Source organism: Lactuca sativa, chromosome 4, assembly GCF_002870075.4.
Source record: "Lactuca sativa cultivar Salinas chromosome 4, Lsat_Salinas_v11, whole genome shotgun sequence".
Lineage (NCBI taxonomy): Eukaryota > Viridiplantae > Streptophyta > Magnoliopsida > Asterales > Asteraceae > Lactuca > Lactuca sativa.
Genome location: NC_056626.2, coordinates 149,082,770 through 149,103,239, shown reverse-complemented (window position 1 = coordinate 149,103,239; position 20,470 = coordinate 149,082,770). Strand labels below are relative to the sequence as shown.

Genomic DNA, 20,470 nt, shown 5'->3' with positions numbered 1-20,470 from the left:
CCTACCCACCCACCCATCCTCCCCCCCTCCTTATTTACGGCCACCCCACCCCCTCTTCCTTTCATCATCTTCAACCTCTTCTTTCTTCCATAATCCTCTCAAGAACACTCTATTGTCCTTCAAGGATAATCCTCCACAAGTTGGTTCTATAATTTTTGGTAAGCTTTTCTCCATAAATCTAATGATTCTACATATAAAAATACTAGTTTTGTTACATTTACACACATTTATATGTGTTATTGTCCATAGGATAATTCGACATTCAAGTGTTCTTCAAGCATCTTCAAGTGTTCTAAGCTTGAAAACTTTCATTTTCATCTCCTAATCCATTAAGAAATCCACTCAAGGTGAGTTCATACCCTTTTATTTTCGTGATTTTCCAAGTTTTAGGGTGGGAATACAAGTAAACTTGTATAATAACTCAAGTTGTTATGCATGCTTCTTCTTGAGGTTGTGTAAAAATCTTATATGCATGAAAAGATGTTATTACTTAGTTACTTGAACATTTATATGCTGTGTTTGTTTAGGAGTGTGAAACTATGGAAAATAAGGATAAGCATACTATATGTCCTTTGAAAAAAATTGTCACACAAACAAAACTATAAAAAAAAAAAATTATGTTTTATGAACAAAACATGACTTTTCTAGCAAAAATGATTTAAACCAATATATTACATCATTTTTGTGGGATTCAACTCAAAATATGTTATTTTTGACCATGTGTTATGAAACTAGTTAAAAATACCAAGGATTTGGTTTTACAAAAAGAAAACCTTAGAAACCCACCATTTTTATTTAAAAGAAGGGTTTTTTCTAGCAAAAGTGGTCATGACTAGGTTATGGTACAATTTTTGTGAGATTTGACCTAAAATATGTTATTTTAAAATATAAGGTTAGTGTGACTTAATATCCACAAAAAGATAAAAATAAAATTTACAAGGTTTACAACCTAAATTTTTTTTACCGGTTAGTGACCTAAAAAAAAGGTTAAAAACTAGAATATTGGCTTTATCATGCTAAATGTTCTTATACTTGTGTTAGATGTAAATTATATGATATAATCTTTTAAAACATCTAAACATGTTAACATATATATATATATATATATATATATATATATATATATATATATATATATATATATATATATATATATATATATGGAACACAACAAAACATTTATGATAAACTATAATGTGTGTAGTTTATGGGTTAATAATATTTTACCATTTTGGGGCGAACAAATAATTATTTAAATGTATGTTTATTTTACACTATGTATATACTATGGAAATGTAATATTTCCACTTACAAAAAGGTTTTCATTACACTATACGTAAACATGTTAATACAATTTTATGAGACATAGTCTTCATCGTACTTACCAGAGTACACACTAAAGTTCTGAATTATAACTAGAATCTCGGTAAAAGAGCGTGACACTTGTGTATAGATCTATACGGGACTGACAATTCCGCAACTAAGCCACCTATGATTTTAGCATGGTTGTAATAACTCACATGGGGTATTAACAGTACATTTGGTTTACGGGGCTAACATACATTCATATGGTTTTATATAAGAATAAAACTACATAATACTGCTTTCAAGTGCTGCAATTACTTGATCTTAAGGTTTTTAAGACTACAACTCACTTTTAAGAAAATATTGGATTTTCTAGAAACATACACTATCATTTTACAAGGAAAAGTTATAGGTTTTTCACATACAAAACTCTTATGAACTCACCAACTTAATTGTTGACACTTTTTCAAGCTACTTGTATTCTCAGGGAATCGTTAAGAAATGTAGTTACAAAGTTGTGAGGATGTACGTTACAACGTCGTACTATTCATTTTTGTCGTAATGTAATTGGAATTGAAACAAACAACATTCAAATATAATGTAATTTTCCCAATTATAATTATGATGGTTGTGTTGCTTTGATCACTATTATTCATTATGTTAAGATGTTGTTCATGAAGCCATCCACCCTATAAAGTTTCCGCCATTCTCGTTTCAGGGTGTGATAAATTGGTATCAGAGCATTGTTTATAGTGAACTAAATGTATCAAACCATGTAAGATATACAACTATAAATACAATAGGGCTAAGACACTCTGAGTAAAACATTTTGCATAAGTATACTTTTAGTATATAATGATATTTTATTAAAGTATAAGTACATATGTACATACTAGAATAGCGCTATAACAAGAACAATACAAAAGTAATAAGATAAGTTAAACACTACGAGTAGGCCTAGGTGGTATGTAATTCGATATTGGATAAATATAGCCAGATCAACTATATTTTTCCAGGATATGATTAACATGTGTCTCTTATACCTCTGTTCTTGCATAGACGACATGGCCGTAATTCTCCCTGAAGACCCCTACTACCCTGCCTTGGCAGCCAACGGATGGATCGAGGAGGAGCTAGAATAGGTTCACGAGGAGGATCCAGAAGAGGATCCTGAAGAGTACCAAGAGATGGATTAAGAGGAGGAGGATTCCGAGGAGGGATCAGACGAGGAGGCAGGCACCGGGGAGATCGTTAATGAACCTTACCCTATCAGGAGCAGGCATGAGACCCTTTCACCTCCCTCTTTCCAGGTATATAGACACTCCAATGGGGGTCCCCTTTAGGTGAACATTCCTTGTAAGAGAATATTGTCCATTCAAAGGCAAAATTCGTTGCTGACATTTGCATCTGTCCAGGATGCGCCCCCACAATAGGCAACCCAGCTGCATGCATGGGCTAGAGAAGACTGCCGACGATCCACATTCAGCATGCACTCATTAAACCATGCTCCGGGCCCCAACACCCCGACAGGTTGAGCACTACCTCTGATGGTACCACTAGTGGCCCGTTTGGACATTCGGGTTCAGGCTCTCTATCACAAGGTAATGGAGATCGGTGGCGAAGCCTGGAACGCGACAGTGCGAATTCAACGCATCCATGAGGAACGAGAACACCATATGGATTCCATGTTGAACCTACAAGTGGAGCAGGAGAACATTACATACCTCCTACACTCCTTAAAGGAGGAGATGGCCGCCATGAGACAACAAATCCTTGCAGCTGAAGCTAGGGCGGTCACAATGGAACAGAGAGCAGAGGAGGCCACTCACAAGATGTGTGAGATGGCGGTGCACCTTGTGCGTCATTTTGGTATATGATAGACTAGTATATCCTAGCTATTTAGTGATTACACTACTCACATATTGTGTTAGGATTATTGTAGTTCCTTACGTCTAGTAGTAGTGAAACATAATCTATGTATGCCTTCCAAGACGATTGAAACTCAAGTCAACGGAATATTCCTATCTTATTGAATATGTGAAGAATGCGCATGGTGTATAAGATACCTACTACTACTACCACTTACTAAGCTATGTACATCTCTGACAATGTTGTACAAGACATTAGGAATCATACAACAACAATAACACGACATACTTATGGAATACGACTAGTAACAAACTTTAGTTGCTTGCAAATTGTTTCAAACCTTAATACTTGGAAAAGAGACATGCCACTTAGGAGAAGCGCAAGACTCTGTTCAGGACCAACCCCAATACCAACACCACCCCCAACATGAACTCGAATACCAACATCAATGGACGCGACTACAATCAAAGAAATGATCGCACAAAGGGTGGCGACTGTCATAGCAAACTTTAATACCGAAAGGCATGAAGGATCAGGACACAATAACCACAACTCTTATAGTGATAGCCAAGGAGTGAGATGCAAGACTTAGAACAAGAACTCTGGAATCTCACCAGTAAAAATTCCGAGATATGCGGCTTACATCAACCGCTTCAATGATCTGGCTATCATGTGCCCAGGAGTGTTTACTCCCGAGTACAAAAGGGATGGTCATTTCTTCTCGACCAACCACCCTTGACAGTGCAAAGCGCATCGCTTATCAGTTGACTAACCAAGGCATCCGCCAGGAAAACCATGGTTCAGAAAGCCAAACCTCCCAATGGAGAGGAACAACAAGAGGGAATTATGGAATAAAAAGAAAGAAACACCATGAAAAGGCCCCCAAAAGAAGCAGGGAACGGTGGAAGTCCTCGCCGCTACCACCCCTACAACCATCAACCAACCAAAACAATACGCCAGAAATCTCCCAAAAGGCGACAAGTTTCCTTATCATCACTTTGGCGCATGTAGGGAGATGTACTGCTTCAACTGAAAACGAAAGGGGGCACACTACTAAATTTTATAAGACCCCGACCCAAGGTGACAATCAGACCTCCAACTCAGGGGTGACCCGTGCCTGTTATGGATGTGGCGAAATTGGACATTACAAGAGGGATTGTACTAAGGAAAAGTGTTCAGGTAGAGGTGATCAAGGTAGAGTGTTAGCCATTGGAGCGAAGGTAGCAATACAGGAGCCTACTGATGTAACTGGTACGTTCCTCATCAATTACTCTTATGCCTACATACCCATGTTAATGGTGCCGCAAGAAGCTCCGTTAGTCATAACTTCAACCAACTACTAAACCAGAACCCACAAACACAACAAGGGCCTCCGAATCATCTTGTGCATCAAGGCGCATGAACACTTGCACAAAAAGTATTATATATTTCTAGCACACATAGTGGACCAGAAGAAATAGGTGAAGGAAATCTTGGACATACCAAAAGTTTGTGGTTTTCCTAATGTGTTTCCAGAAGACCTCCTGGGGGTTACCACGTCTACGACAAGTCGAGTTCAGAATCAAATTAATCGCAGAAGCATCCCCCGTAGCAAAGTCTCCGTACAGAGTAGCCCCGACGGAAATGCAAGAATTGTCAAGTCAACTACATGAATTATTAGACAAGAGATTCATTAAACCAAGCTTCTCACCCTGGGGAGCGCCAGTCTTATTTGTGAAGAAGAAAGATGGATCCTTTAGGATGTGTACTGAATCTCGGGAATGAAAGAAGATGACCGTCAAGAATCGGTACCCGCCTCCCGGGATCGATGATCTATTCGACCAATTACAAGGATCCGATTACTTCTCAAGGATCGATTTGTGATCACGGTACCATCAACTTAGAGTTCAGGAAGAATATGTCCCTATAACGACTTTCAGAAACCGATATGGCCACTACAAGATTGTAAGTTATGCCATTCGGATTGACCAATGCTCAAGCAATATTCATAGGCCTCATGAATCGCATATGCAGACCGTACCTAGACAAGTATTCATTGATAATATACTGGTGTACTCACTAAGTGAGGAGGGGCATCAGTAACACTTGCGATCAAAACTAGAATTACTACGAAAAAAGAAATTTTACGCAAAGTTCTCGAAGTGCGAGTTCTGGTTACGAAAGGTAGACTTCCTAGGACATGTAGTCAGCAAAGAAGGAAGCACTGTGGGGAATGGATTAGAACTTTGAACTCAGAGATGAGGGAATACAATACTTCATGAATCAAATCTGGATACCAAAGTTCAACGATCTGAGGAATTTGATCATGAACGAGGCATACAAGACAAATTACTCCATTCAACCTGGGGCAGGCAAGATGTACCAGGACATGAAAGGGGTGTATTGGTGGCCAAACATGAAATAAGAGATTGCCACTTATGTAGGTAAATGCCTAACCTGTGCTAAGGTCAAAGTAGAATACCAGAAGCCCTCTGGGCTGTTACAACAACCAATAACACCTAAATGGAAGTGGAGGTGGATTACCACAGACTTCATGACAAAGCTGCCCAAGACTATTGGTGAACACGATACCATTTGGGTGATCGTAGACAAACTAACCAAATCCACACACTTTCTACCAAACAAAGCGACGGATAAGATGGAAAAGCTGACAAGAACATACCTCAAGGAGATTGTGAGACTGTAAAGTATACCACTGTCCATTATCTCAGATAGGATAGTCGATTCGCCTCATATTTTTGACATTCGTTGTAGAATTCTTTGGGAACCCAAATCGACATGAGTACAACTTACCATCCCTAAACAGATGGTCATAGTGAGCGAAATATTCACACATTGGAAGATATGCTATGTGCTTGTGTGATGGACTTTGACAAAGCATGGGACGATCACCTACCACTGATTGAGTTCTCTTATAACAGTAACTACCATGCCGACATCAAAGCTACTCCGTTTGAGGCACTATACAGACGTAAGTGCAGGTCACCATTATGTTGGGCTGAAGTTGGGGACTCCCAACTGGATAAGGGGTTAAATGACCAAAAGCACCCTCACCGGCCCTGAGATCATACAGGAAATGACAGAGAAAATCGTTCAGATCTGTGAGCGACTAAAGGCATCTCGAGATCGACAAAAGAGCTATGCGGATAAATGACGCAAACCATTGGAATTTGAAGTTGGTGATCGCGTGTTGTTAAAGGTCTCACCCTAGAAGGGAATGATACACTTTGTAAAAAGTGGGAAACTAAATCCAAGGTACATTGGGTCATTCGAGATCCTTGCTAGGATCATCCCGGTAACTTACAAACTTCAACTATTGCAAGAACTCAGCAACGTGCACCCCACTTTTCATGAGTCCAGCTTAATAAAGTGCTTACCTGATGAGACCCTTGTCATTCCACTTAACGAGATCGAAGTAAATGAGAGTCTCCACTTCGTAGAGGAACCTGTGGAAATCATAGATAGTGAAGTCAAGAGAACAAAGCAAAGCCGCATACCAGTAGTAAAGGTCCATTGGAACGCCAAGCAATGACTTGAATTTACTTGGGAATGTGAGGACCAAATAAAACAGAAATACCCACATATTTTTCCTAACCCTTGAGGACACACTCGGAATGCCAATTTTGGGAAGAAACTTCTAACGGGGGGATGATTTGACAACAATCAATTTTGGGTCAAACCAGGTCAACAAAAGCCAACCAAGTCAACTTAACTTGTATTAGAATTTTAGGAGAAATGTAATTTCCCTAATGTTTCTAATATACTATCGACAAATTATAATACAAAGTACCTCTTTTATTGGAAATTATTGAATAAACCTCAATTTGGGTTGGTAAAGCAAAAATTCGATAGTTTAATTACATATTATTTGAGTATAAATAATATTCACAACTCAACGTAGTGGAATCCATAAATCTTATACTACATGGCAAATTCATAACAAAGGCTACAAACACAATTTTTGGTGAATTCGTCACCAAATGTGACAAATTCGATACCCGACTAAACACCCAAAATTTTAACGGAAAGATTTTAGGAATCAATCCAACTTCCGTGTAACATATTATTATTTTTGATAAGAATGATTATTATAATAATTTGAATTATTATAGTTCAAATTAAATAATTGTACATCCTTCATACCCTATTTCATTATAAAAATACCACTATTTTTTAAAAAAAAATGCCAAGTTTTATAAAAGTTTGACCTTTTTTTTTTTTTTTTTTTTTTTTTTTTTTTTTTTAATAAAAAAACACTAGAAACAAGGTTGTCCCCCACTTTATACTAACATCTTCTATACAATTACATGAACCATGAGGTATTATACAACTAGTCTAATCCATGTCCCCCATACCCTCCCTACCCATTCCACCTCCCTCCCTCCCCCTTCCCTCTTTATTTATGGCCACCCCACCCCTATTCCATTCATCATCTTCAACCTTTTTGTTTCTTCCATAATCCTCTCAAGAACACTCTATTTTCCTTCAAGGATAATCCTCCACAAGTTAGTTCTTCAATTTTCGGTAAGCTTTTCTCCATAAATCTGGTAATTCTACACATAAAAATAATAGTTTTGTTACATTTACACACATTTATATGTGTTATTATCCATAGGGTAATTCAACATTCAAGTGTTCTTCAAGCATCTTCAAGTGTTATAAGCTTGAAAACCTTCATCTTCATCTCCTAATCCACTAAGAAATCCACTCAATGTGAGTTCATACCCCTTTATTTTCGATATTTTCCAAGTTTTAGGGGGGAATATAAGTAAACTTGTATAATAACTTAAGTTATTATGAATGCTTCTTTGTTAAGTTGTGTAAAAGTGTTATATGCATGAAAAGATGTTATTACTTAGTTACTTCAACATTTATATGTTGTGTTTGTTTAGAAATGTGAAACTATGGAAAATAAGTATAAGCATACTATATGTCCTTGAGAAAAAGGGTCACAATAACTAAACTATTAAAAAATTTGTTTTATGAACAAAACATGACTTTTCTAGCAAAAATGATTTAAACCAAGATATTACATCATTTTTGTGGGATTCAACTCAAAATATGTTATTTATGACCATGTGTTATGAAACTAGTTAAAAATACCAAGGATTTGGTTTTACAAAAAGAAAACCTTAAAAACCCACCATTTTTAATTAAAAGAAAGGTTTTTGTAGCAATAATGGTCATGACTAGGCTATGATACCATTTTTGTGAGATTTGACCTAAAATATGTTATTTTAAACATATAAGGTTTGTTTGACGTAATTTTCCGGGCCCCAGCACCCCCACAGATCGAGCACTACCTCTGGTGGTACCACTATTGGCTCGCTTGGACACTCGGGTTCAGGCTCTCCATCACAAGGTAATGGAGATCGGTGGCAAAGCCCGGAAAGCGACGGTGTGAATTCGACGCATCCACGAGGAACAAGAACACCATAAGGATGCCATGTTGAACCTACAAGCGGAGCATGATCATTATGGACCGCCTACACTCCTTAGAAGAGGAGATGGCTTCCATGAGGCAATAAATCCTTACAGCTGAATCTAGGGCAGTCACAGCGAAACAGAGAGTAGAAAAGGCCCTCCACTCAGTGGTATAAGAACTAGTCACCAGTCGCCACCAATCCCTTTTCCCCAACTTGAGAAGGTTCAGGGTGCACTTGACCTTCTGGTCATCCATACAAGAACACTTTAGGAAACAATCCTTTACATCAAACAACCATCTCATCGCCACAATCGGGTATGTGACCCCATCAAACTCTAGGGGATTCGTATTATCGAAGTCCCGATATTGGAAAGCTCTCTCTCATCGAGCCCCAATGGCAGCAACAGTCGCGGTAGCTGCATTAACAACGACCTCAGAAAGTGCAGCATAACGATCATCAAATAGCTCAAGCATAACGGTCTTGACCAACTCAAACAAATTTGGAGTAATCTCCCTGATCGCCTCATCCACTTTTGCAGCAATAATCCCATGAATCTCCTCCTTACTCAGACATGCTCTCCTAGTGCTGCCGACTCCTAATACTGAACCTTCAATAGCCACCATACTGAAAATACATCAAGGAAAGATCAAACATCACAATATAGTGCTCAACACACTAGGCCCTACTCCTATTAGTTCCTTATCAGCCTCAAAATTCCTTATGAATCTCATACGAATCATATGCTTTTAGTAGTACGGGCCCATACTACCTTCCAGACCTATCCGTAGTTGATTTAGAATTCATTCCAAGGTTTTAAGTCACTGCACTAAGCCATTCCTAGGTGTGCTAACACCCACTTCTCCTATGAGCTACACCATTGGTTGCTTTTGTGCATGCTTGTTGTACATAATATGGGGTCGGATAGACAGTCAAATAATCAGCTCTTCCCTAATCCACAACCAAACAAGGAACAGGAAGTAAGGCCAAGTCGGTCATTCTAAGGCTATTCAATCCCTACCATATACAACTAATCAACATACACGCAACAAACACACAAACAAACACATATATCAGGTAAGCAACTCCCTAATTTAGAAGGCATCACAAAAATTAGGTATCACTATCCAACAGTTTCTAAAAGAACCCTATCCACTAGCATACTTTTTTTAACAATTCATATATCAACAAAATAAAAACTCAACAAACATAGAAATATGGGTATTTTGGGAACCAATCTCATGTTCGGGCTCTAGCTGACTGTACACACCGTATCTTCCTGAAAAAGCCAAAGTTAAGTCAAGGCCCATGTTCCCGATCCCAAGCTAACAATCAAAAACGAACATGACAAGAGACCGATCCCACGTCCTTATCCCAACCCTTTTATTATAAATTATGTTCTTAAAAAACATTTTGCAAAAACTCTTGGATCCTAGTTTGAGACTGGATTCACACAAGTGTTCCTCCAATTCACTCAAACCAGGGCTCCAATACCAACTTGTGATGTCCCATTTTTCACAACCCAAAATTTTTCATTTTTATGTAGGTGAAAATTTCCAATTTATAAATCCATTATTAAGAAAACCCATTTATTCGAAATTAATTTATTTAAAATCAGAGTATTAAAGAAAACGTGGAATCCTCAATGCTGCTGATGATAAGTATATAATGTACAGTCCCGCCTTTGGCTTCCTGATAGTGTCATATTTATACACATTTCTAGGCAATATTTTAATACCTTTTAAGCTATAATTTAGTTAATGAAAAGATATTTGGTACTTATAATGTTTAAATTAAATTTTGCAGCCAAAAGTGGACATTCTTGAAGAAAATGATTGAAACCGACAAAAGTTGGATACTTGGAGGACTGGAGCTAAAAAAGATACAAAAAGGATGTTGTTAGACAGCTTGACCCCTTGTCGGTATTTTAACCATGTCTCATAACTCGTAACTCCGATTGACGAGATTCAAAATGATTTTAAAACTAGACAAAATTTCGGACGACTTTCATTTTTGTGCCAAATGCTAATTCCCAGTTCTCACAACCTGAGATTGATTCTTCTAGAAGATAGCTACGCGGAATGCAGTTTCCTTGCCGAACACGAATTTTACTGATCTCACGACGTGAGACGCAGTTTTTGGAAACTATAAATATCCCTTAGCATATCGACTTTGAGATTCTTGGATATGATTTCCTGGAGTTATAATCGAGTTTAGAGGTCAGAAAAGTGCGAAAAACACCTTTTGAAAGGAGGGATTGTTTGAAGATCGAGAATCTGAAGATTAAAACGCTACATTCAGTTTGCATTAATTTAATCATGTCAATTTATTATGAACCTGTGTGTTTAATTTATGAGTAGATAAATTAGTAGACTTTCGTTTAACTAGATGAAACCTTGAATCTATATCTTAGTTTATTAATTTATGGATTTTATAAGTTGGTTTTGTACATGTGTTTGATTATCATTACCTAGCATGTTAAAGTTTGTGACTTGGTTTCTTTAATTCAGGTTCTGTGTAGCTTAGTGACCATTAAATTACATGAACTTGTTACCTAGTAGTTTAGTGACTATTAAATTGCTAGAGCTGGGATCGACCAAATCTTAGATAAGTGATAAAAGTAACTAATTTAGCTGTGCTAGAGAACATAAATTATGACCATAATTTTGTTTTCTTAGATAAATCTTACATATCTCATCTATAAATAATAACTAGTTATGTGTTTTGCTTATGTATGACCATACAAGGTAGTTCATGAATTGGTAAAAAGATTAGTAATTGGACTTGAATTACTAATTGAATAATAATTGGTGGACAACTTTAATAATCCATAACCAGTAGCTAACCATAGAGGAGAAGTAGATTCGAACTAAACGAAAGTGTTTTTAGAATATTGATTAAAATTATCAGTTAATTGTTAAAGCTTGTCTGAACTTGTAAAATCATATAAAATCCCTTTTAACTTTTGCTTATTTTAGGTTTATTTTTAGTGATTAGGTTAATTAATTAAATTCGTTCCCTGAGTTTGATACCCGATTGTTTGTGCTATACTATTTGCGAAAAGGTCCACTGCCTTTAGTCGAATAGCTAGTAAAATAGTAGGTAAAATTAGGTGTAGCTATTTCCACGCATCACTTCACATAGACACTTATGATACTTGAAACAATAAACTACTAGATAAACATAAAACTTAGTGAGTTTCCCCAACTACTAGAAAACAGCCCTTTAATGACGCGCAAACAATGACACCCGCTGATAGAGGACACGTATTTGTGTGTGCCCTAAAAAATAATGTCAATTTTGAAAAATTTGAAGGATAAAGGACACGCATTTGTGCGTACCGTAAAATTAGTGTCAGAAAAGAAAAAGAAAAAAATAAAATGCGGAGGGCGCCTTTCATAAAATGTGTGTCATCTAAGTGTGTCGCTTTATAATTTTTTAATGAAACAAGCGTTTTAAGCGGGATCCCACCTGCCTGTTGGATCCCAAAAATTAAAACGCCCGCCTCTTCCAATTAGCAAGAAAAAACCCTAGGGCCTTCGTCTTCATAGCATAACTGCTCTTGGTTTCATGATCAAATGCCTCACAACGACGATGATAACGATCAACATAAAGAATCCAAATACGTGAAATAGAGGCAAGGGATGATTGAAGGGACGATCCTACTTCTTTTTTCAAGAACCATGTTCAACATATGCGAGACTCTCACACACGCACAGACTTATCTCTCTCTCTCTCTCTCTCTCTCTCAAACACACACACACACAAAATTGAAGGGACGATTCTAGGGCTTTTTTCAAGAACCATTCAAAACGTAAAGGAGTGCTCTCTACAACATAAGCATCATTGACCTTTTTTCCTTTGTTATGATTCATCATTGAATTGAGGTGGGTAGGGTTAGTGAGAATATGACCAATGTGCGACCACCACTACTACATAAGCATGAAAGCACTATATATGCCTGTTCAGATTTTGCGTATCACAGCTCCTTATTCTTCGTTCTTATTATTTATCTTTTTTTGATTTGCAGGTGAGACTGTAAGGTGGTGTTTGAAGGTTGTGAAGGGGTTGTGAGGATATCGACCACCACACCGATTATCAAACATTAAAAAGAAAATGGGGTCATGATCCATGGTTTGAGACCTTGGACAGGAAGGATCGTGAAGCTTTATTAAATGAAAGGTGATTTATTTAATTATTACTATTATGATTATTATTATTGTTTACTTTTGTAGTATATTGGTGAAGCTAAAATATTTTGTTTCTGTGTAAAGGCTATTGTGCTCCATCATCACCAAACAATACTCTAGATTTTCTAGGACTCATGTAATCCGTTCATCACCTCCCTACCACAAGAGATCTTACAGTTCTGACCAATCCACCCATTCACTCATCTTTTCTATCAACATCTTATGCCTCCACTATTCCCTTAAAGGTGATTTCATTTTCGATTTTTGATTATGTGCACTCTAATTTCTATTATGTTTTAACTTTGCTATCAACATCGTATGGTTTAATTAATATAAGTGTTTTCTCTAATTTGGGTGATTTTCAGTTGCACACCAACTGTTTGTTTAAATGCCTACACACCGATTTCTTTAGTGAAAAAGGAAGTGGATAGCATAGACATATGGTAGCTCATATTATTGACTATTTGTTTGTGTATAGTAGGATTTTGAAGATTCTTCCAATCAATTCAAGGGTACATAGATTTTGGACTATTAGTTTTTATTTTTAACCAGGCACCTGGAACACGACAGATGAAGAGGATGTCCCATGTGACCCACATTGTTCTCTTCAAGTAATTGTTATTTCTCTCCATTTTTAGCATCACACATGTATTAGTATGAATTGTGCAATGCTGTGAAAATTTCATCCTCATCATGGTAAAATAAATAGCCATAGAAAGCTTATGTTTTGGCTCTTTTGCACTTTAATAGGTGTCAAGTGTTGTATATAACTAGGTGCTAGGTATAACAGACATGTAGTAGCTGATCATGTAAATATTTATTTCACATATAATTTAATAAAGATCATTAGACTGTTAATTTTTTTATCATTCTAAATAACTACAGGGAACAATGTTGAATAATATACACCAAATAGTGCTCATTTACGATGCCTAATGGTGTTTTGAAGTTATATTTTGAGCCAAAGGTAGAAACTGCTTGTATAATAATGATATATGTTTAGTGAAATGAACATTTTTTTAACTTAATTTATTCGGATTGCTGATTTTGGACTTGCTCGATTCACTTTTGAAACCGATACCCATGTGCCCTCGGAATCGCCTAAACCAGTTCCAATTCCGGATACCCACTTGTTAAAAATTTTCAAACTAAATTTAGATATAAAAAACTAGTTCAAGCTTATAAACTCAAAATTTATAAAAAAAAGTTACTACAATTCTTAGAACGTTAGTAAAAATTTTCATGGTGAGCCAAAAAGGGTACCACAAAAAATAAGCCTTTTTTCCTGCTGCACCCTTGATTTCCTCTGTATTAAGCATAGGGTAAATGCAACTTTTAAGACATCGTGTGATGATGGATAACTTCAGTAGCTAAGACTTTTAATATTTCCTTGCAATTTTTTAACTTTTTTGCTTCTATCTACTTTCATCCATCTATTCAGTGTTGTATCCTACATCCATCTCTTCCTTTAACAACATTTTATTTCTCAAAATATCTTCAAGTTGTTTGATCAAATAAGTCATTTATGGAGTGGTCTGTTGATGCATCATTTTTAAAGGGTATGCTAGAACACACAGCTGCAGCTCTTCAGCAAACTGAATCAACTCATTTTCCTCTAATAAATGCTTTGAGGGTAAAAACTAAAAACTAAAAACTAAAAAGTCATGACCTTCATTTTTGTTCTTTCTGTAATCATTATTTACTATTTTACCCTTTTGACTGTTCACATGACACAATCAATTCGGCATCCTCCATGACTCAAATATTAAGCGATGAACTAGCTAATGGCCAGAGGAAGTTGGTAGCTCTTGCACTTGCAGGGGCAAATTCGGAATCAGTGAATCCTTTGATCTCCCAAATCAATAATGGACCTTTAGGCAGTTTCCATGATAAGGTTAGTTTCTTCTTTTGTTATCTTTCTAAATTGTTTATATAAAATCACTAAAGAAAATAGAAAAATAATCTCAAAAATGAACTTTTACCTTGGATTCATTTGTTGATATAGTATTGTGTATCATTCCAAACACAATATCAATAGAATGAATAGAGTATCTTCCTTCTGTTTTTCCCCTATTTTATTTCGTTCTGAAGAAACCTGAGAAATAGGAAACCAGTGAAAGGAAAAATTTAGACCAAAAGAGGATATGGACTTAACGTCCTTTTTTGAATAGAGCGGGCCAAAAAAAAAAGAATTTTTCCTTTTGGATCATATACAAAAAATACTATAGAACAGGGATATATAATGAAATCTAAGAAATATATAAATCTAATTTTTGCAAGGTGAAGTTGAAGAAAGAGAATATTCACCCTTGCAACTTTTTCACTTGAAATAGAACGAAAAACTTTGAATATTGTTACCTGTAACTGCAATGCATACATGCAAGTGGCGGCTTTAGAGGATCCAACTCTGACTGGTGAAGTGGTTATGGCAACATATGGTCAAGTGCATTCTTGAAATCTAGTTTGGGTTCGGACCGTTTAACGTCTAGCAGTGGGCGTTTTGGTAATATTCCTTTGCTTCTTACTACTAACCCACCCTACACCCACACCATACCATGCCTTTTTGCTTATTTATATAAAATCATTCTCTACCAAATACACTAGTCTTGATCTATTCCTCTAGTTGTTCTTTACTAATTCATCATCTCAGTACCTACATGGCCGCTGCGCAGGTTTTTCTCCCTCTTAAGTGTTGCAGACATGTCTACCTTCTTGTATCATGTTATTTTGTTTACATTATAACCAATTACATATGTTTAAAATAATATACATCTTTTTAATTTCCTCCTCTGATGATTAAAATGATTGAATTTAACATTATGTTCTCATAATTAGATCCGACAACTACTATATACAATAGTTGTTCATCATTCTAAGTCAGATATTTGTTCACGTGATAATTCAGGTGGTTTTTTGTGAAAAATTGTATAACAATCGTAATATCATACTCCTTTATTATTTCACTTATAATAATTCAAGTCTTTGATTTTTTATTTTTTATATAATTTTAACCGGAACTGGGCTTCTACTTAAAGGGGGAAAAGAAGCCAAACGATCCAATGCTATCTTGCACAAGGTTAATTTAGTAAATTCAATCAGTCTAAATTTCTAAACTCATTGTTGCTAATTTCTTTTTTTTTCAAATTTCAAGATTATTACTTCAGTAATCCCGAAAACAATTGGTAAAGAGCTTATTACACTTGTGACTTCTCGAGAACAGATTCCTCAACTCCTTAAGGTTTGAAATCTTATTTATTTATTTAACAGGAATACATGATTCTGTTTCCGTTTCTGATTCCGCTGCAGGTTGATGATGTAATCAATCTTGTGATTCCAAGAGGCAGCAACAAACTTGTTTCCTAAAATAAATCTTCAACCAAAATTCTTGTTCTAGGTCATGCTGTTTAGATCTTAAATCTTAATTTCTAATGATGACATCATTGATGATGTCATAAATCTTTTTTTTAAACTTCCATTTGAATTTGTCATGTTTGTCTTGAAAAATCTGCCGATATAGAAATGGCTGAAAACATAGTTTTGGATTCAAAAACAGGTTACCCATCTGCATGTAACACTATGGTATTCATTTTGTTTAAAACATTGTATGATGTTTTCTATTTTCTATTTTTTATTTTTTATTTTTTAAAATAGGAAACACTTCTTCTTCATAAGGATTTGTTGCAAGATTGTATTGCTAATCAGCTTATGAAAGATCTTTACATAAAAGGTAAACATTATAATATATAACCCATATTTTAATTAATGATTTTAGTTTAATCATAATGATTATATATTTTAGGTATCAATATTTATGGAGGTCCAAAAGCAAGGTTGTTACTAGATCTTCCAGAAGCTCCTTCACTTCACCATGAATACAGTTCAATGTCTTGCACAATTGAAGTTGTGGATGACGTAGATGTTGCCATTCATCATATAAACAAACATGGAAGGCATGCAACTTTTTTTACTCAAAATATTTTTTGGTATTCTTAATATAATATAATATTATATTTAATATTTTGCAACTTGAGTTATGACACATTCTTGATCACTTATGTGTGTAAAAAACATAATTGCCCTCCAAAACACTCATTTTCATTGTTTGATAAACTTTTTGTAGATATTTTAAAGTAAAGGTGAGTTGGGGATATTTTGAAACAAAAAACAATAAGTCACAATCCCTCAAGAATTCCACTTTGCAATTGTACAGTGTATATTCAGGAATTTGGCTGACTGGTTGGGAGTTGATGATATTGGTCTGTTTAAATTCAAACCAAGTGTATGACCTGTGCCTCTTGAAGTTCATATACAGGCAAGTCAACTTTCTTTCCATATCTAGAAAAGTCTCAAATACATAAGAAATCTTCAATTATTAATAATTAATCATTTCAATTTACAAGGGTACCTAGGGAAATTCTATTGTCCAAAAATGAATAGCATGAATAAGCCAACCTCTGCTGCCATATGTACACACTCACCAACAAAACCAATTTTAATTTTTGTTTCATCTCGTCAGCAGAAAAGGCTCACTGCATTCAGACTCATTCAATTTTTTGTATATCTTTTTAGTTTGTATAGCATTACATTGCAGAAGGTGTCCCTTAATAGCAATGTAGTATTAGGTTATATAGTTAGGGAAAACCTCTTAATAACACTGTACAACTAGATCCCCTTAATATCAATGTATTACAATTTTTTGACATGACATGATGTTATTGTTTAAATTAATTGTTTTGGTATATATTTGTTTACATATTTTTGTGTTATGCGTAAATGAGTATCGTAAAGATGCGTCGTAAATGCATATCGAAAATGTTTACTGAAGTTTATGACACACAAATGCGTGTCATCTTCATTTATGACAGGGGCTTCTTTGATACGCATTGTGTCATAAACACACACGTCGTAAGGTTACGACACGCAAATGCGTGTCATCTTCCTTTATGACAGGGCCTTCCTTGATACGCATTGCGTGTCATAACTGTGCGTCGTAAATGCGTGTCATAAATGGATGTCGTAAATGCGCGTCGTAAATAGACGACATGCAAAAGCGTGTCGTCTCTCGTTATGACATGGCCTTCCTTGACACGTATTTGCGCGTCGTCTGAGCATTTTACGACATGCATTGCGTGTCATAAAAGGCTATTTTTCTAGTAGCGCCCCAAAATACCACACATAACCAGACAGATGAACAAGCAACGAGCCCAATCAGTCAACAGACCGGAATGCCTAACTATACCGGGTTTATTGGCCTTACCGCCTCAACCCAAACGCTTATCCTGAGCCTCCGTGCCTACGATTTACAGTCGGTACACACCATGTATCTTGGCCTACAACACAAAGCAGGACTGCCTCAACTTGAACCAAACACAACATGTCGACATCTAAACAATCAAGGATCAAGTAGGCACATAATACAGTCAAACATCAATCATACAACTCACTACCTCCTACTAGTCCTTTCAAAACATACAATCCCACTACCAGCTAAACTCCTTGAAATGTGTAACCATAAGTAACCAGAGGTGAGATTCCCACCCGAACAGATGATCCTACTATATAGTCACAACCAAACAAGGAACATGCAAGAAATCCTAGATCAAGAGTTCTCAAGCTATCCTACATGACTACAGATAGTCCCTAAGGGAACTCCGTAGTTGATAACAAGAAAGAACAGACAACATACAATTTTACAGATTATTACAGCAAAGCAACATACTCGATACCAGGATACCAATCTAATAGATCACTACAACATAGCATCATACTCGATACCAGGACATAAATCACTACACCATAACAACATACCAAAAATCAACAATCCAATGAATGCATGGACGTACATACACAGAAGTGAGATAGTCACCCGGACAAGTGATCCTACTCTAGGACCACAAACAAACAAGGTACACGTAAGAGAGTTTAGATCAAGAGTCGCTAGTCTATCCTATATGACTATATACAATCCCGAAGGCATCCCTCTACTAACAAATAACCAAAACTAGTTGGCCGACATTGGTGCCTTCGACCTATGGGTACAGTGAGGCGAAACTCATATCGATATGCGTGTATGTCACCACCATAGTAACGGAGAACTCTACAAGCTTCAAGTCACTTCCAATCAGCTACAGGAAGATACTTAAGTCAATACCGATCACAGGTCATAGTCACTTGCAACAGTGACTACCTCACATGAAATGACAATTAGTGTTCCACATAAAATGACGATTAGTGTTAAGTAAGGACACTTAACCCATTAAGGACTTAATCACCTTTGGGTAGGACTGATTAAGGTTTGACCTAGTTATTCTCGGGTATAATAATAATCCAAGCAATAACCCAAATACGCGCCCCGATCATTGTCCAAAATAGGGCTTCCTGATTCTAGGGTTTCCACATAAAATCATAAGTAGGCTTAGTGTTCCACACTTAACCCCTTAAGGACTTAATTCATTAAGTCCAATAACGCATTAAGTTAATTGCAAGGAATTATTGAGTATAATTTAAAGTTTAATTAACAGTTCAACGCGGGTCCCGACAAAACTCCAAAACTAGGGTTTTCTAAACCCTATTTAGGGTTTCCAAACCAAACACGTGTCACTCGGACTAAGGGTATATCCTTAGGTAATTTAATCTTTAATATGTCATGCACCACCCACTGCCAACTTGGCCAGTGGTGGCCGGCGGCGGTCTGCGGTGGCTACCACCCACTTACGGTGGCGGTGGAGGTTTCGAGTTAGAATCCGACCAAACAACTCTCACTACAACAACTATGCAGAAAACACACATATACACAATATTACACGCATACAGCCTCCTCACACGGTGGCTGGTGGTGGCAGAAAATGGCAGCAAGGCGACAACTACCATGATTAGCTGCCATGGTGGTTCTCCTCGTTTTCCGACCAACCAAGATGCACACCCACACACACCTCACGACATGCAACTGAAACACACACACACATGTGAAACACCAACACAACGACCCACTCATGGTGGCATGTGACAGTCAGAAAATGATGGCAAATGGGACAACGATCGGAGCGGCGGTGGCGGCAAGATTTAAAGAAGCGACAGAAGAAGCGAAGAGGGTGGAAGGGGGTTGCGCCGTTGCCGGAGAGAAGGGAAATAGTGACCACAATTCTCTTGCTTCCGGCCTCCCCACAGTCACGACATCCGTCTCGTCAATCCACATCTCCGTCGACGTCAACGACGGCGATGTTTGTTCAGTGGTTTACGACGGCGACAAGGGGGTGGCAACGGCTGGAGGTTGGAGGGATAAGGGTGGCGACTATAGAAGAGATTTAGGGTTGAGATATGGTTTTAAATGAGAAATGAGAGGCAAGGGAGGGGTGTCAGGTTTTTGCACCGTCTCCTTCATTTCAAACTTAATTCCACTCATTCACTTTCAATCCATCCTTCTCAATTATTTTTCAAATTAAATCCATAATTTACTCTATAGCCCCCTGCTTCCAAAAACCCTTTTAGCAAGTTCAAAGTTACCAAACAACCCCCAACTTCCACAAATCTATTCCTAACTATTCCGAAAGTTACACTTTCACCCCAAATTTCCAAATTTTAAAACATTTAACTCTTTGCACTAAGACTCTGATAAATTATCACGGATTTAGGGCTATCATAAAAATATAAAAATTCATCATGTTTTAGGGTTTATTATTTATT

General features: G+C 36.7%; 1 pseudogene; it reads left to right on the top strand.

The window, feature by feature from the left end:
- The first annotated feature begins 14,540 nt into the window (after window positions 1-14,540).
- LOC111892208 (delta-1-pyrroline-5-carboxylate synthase-like) lies at window positions 14,541-19,663 on the top strand (annotated as a pseudogene).
- The last annotated feature ends 807 nt before the right edge of the window (window positions 19,664-20,470 follow it).